The sequence below is a fragment of the Crocodylus porosus genome, unplaced genomic scaffold, assembly GCF_001723895.1.
Source record: "Crocodylus porosus isolate Cpor-Errol unplaced genomic scaffold, CroPor_comp1, whole genome shotgun sequence".
Classification (NCBI taxonomy): Eukaryota; Metazoa; Chordata; order Crocodylia; family Crocodylidae; genus Crocodylus; species Crocodylus porosus.
Genome location: NW_017728931.1, coordinates 6,069,461 through 6,071,176, shown reverse-complemented (window position 1 = coordinate 6,071,176; position 1,716 = coordinate 6,069,461).

The following is a 1,716-nucleotide window of genomic DNA, read 5'->3' as shown; positions in this document are numbered from 1 at the left end:
GGGGGGGGGTGTTATAGGAAAAATGTTTGTGTCCCCAGTCAAAGCAGCCAAATCAATTCCAAATCCATATGAATCATTCAAGAACCATATGTGGCCCTGCTACTGGCAAGCATCCTCCATCCCTGCCTGGGGCTTCAGATACTTCCAAATCCTTTGGCAGGTATCCTATGTGCAGGCCCAAGCCTGGAGGCTTGGGGTTCAGATGCCCCTGAGTTTTGCTTGCCCTTAGCTGCATGGCCACAGAAGCAAGCTAGGGAGGAGTCTCCCATTTCTATAAAGTCGGCATATAGCTGAGATCCTCCTCTGGAACTCAAAATGGGAGGCTAACTATGAGACTCTCATAGGGAGTCCCATCTGCAAGCAGACAAGAGTTCAACTCTCCCTTACACAGTGCCATTTTAATTGCCTTACCTCAGTCAGGGTACTATCCCCTGCCATGTTCATGGTTCTCTGGTACCAGTAGGAAAATCACCTTGCTGGTCATGGTATTCTCCCTGAAACACATCATACGTCACCATGGGCGGATCTAGATTTTTGTGAAGCAGGGTACAGGAGTAGCAACCAGCACTGCAGAAGTAGCTGTCCCCCTGCTCCCAGCTCTCCATCCCCACCCAGGCAGGGCGCACCAGGACAGCAACAGAGGGAACTTTTTTTGAAGTCCCCAAATCACTTCAGAAACCCATCTCCGTCCCCAGCCTGCTCTCGGCACCCATTGCCTCCCCTCTGTCCTCGGCAGCATGTCCCCTCCCTAGGGTTGCCAACTCTGCTCAGATCTATTCTGGGAGGTTTCATCACGACATAATGACTTTAATAACTGATCTACTTTACTCTAAAACTCATTCACTGAGCCATCATTGGAACCATCATTTTGCCTTCAGTGGAAATAAGGAGCATTGTATGCCACGTAATTTCTCATTTTAAGCATAGTGCATAAATAAACAATACTGAAAAATCTCAAGTTGTACTGCGAACCTTATTTTTAAAAAGCGAGATCTGGTTAGGGATGCTTTGCTTGTAAATACAAAATGCATTCTGCTGTAAATTCATGAACTTTGCAAAGCCAGTTTTTATAGTCATTGGCTTTGTTTTGAAAGGCCCTCACAACCAGCTATTTCTGGGGTTTGTTTTTTGGTTTGTTTTTTTTGAAAGTATGAGGCAGTTGTATTGGAGAGTAGCTAGTAGACGAAAGAGACAACGCCAGTGTGCCCGCAACACAACACTAACGTATCTACAAGAGACAATGCCAATGTGCCCACGACACACAGCAACATGCCCACGTGCTTGCGTATATCACTTACAGATTACAGTGCATAGACTTTACATCAACAAGGCAAATACACATTATTGTTACATTTTTAAAAACCCACTGGACTACTGTATAAATCACATTCAACATTTAATATGTATTTTAATGAATGCCCTATCGTATATTTGACCTGGAGGGATGTGAGCAGTGGGGTCCCCCAGGGCTCAGTCCTCGGGCCCGCACTGTTCAACATCTTCATCAGCGACTTGGACGAGAGGGTGAAAAGCACCTTGTTTAAGTTCGCAGATGACACTAAGATGTGGAGAGAAGTGAACACACCAGAAGAGAGGGACAGGCTACAACTAGATCTGGACAGGTTACAGGGGTGGGCGGATAAGAATAGGATGGGATTCAACACTGACAAGTGCAAGGTGCTGCACCTGGGGAGGAAGAACCAGCAGCATACCTAC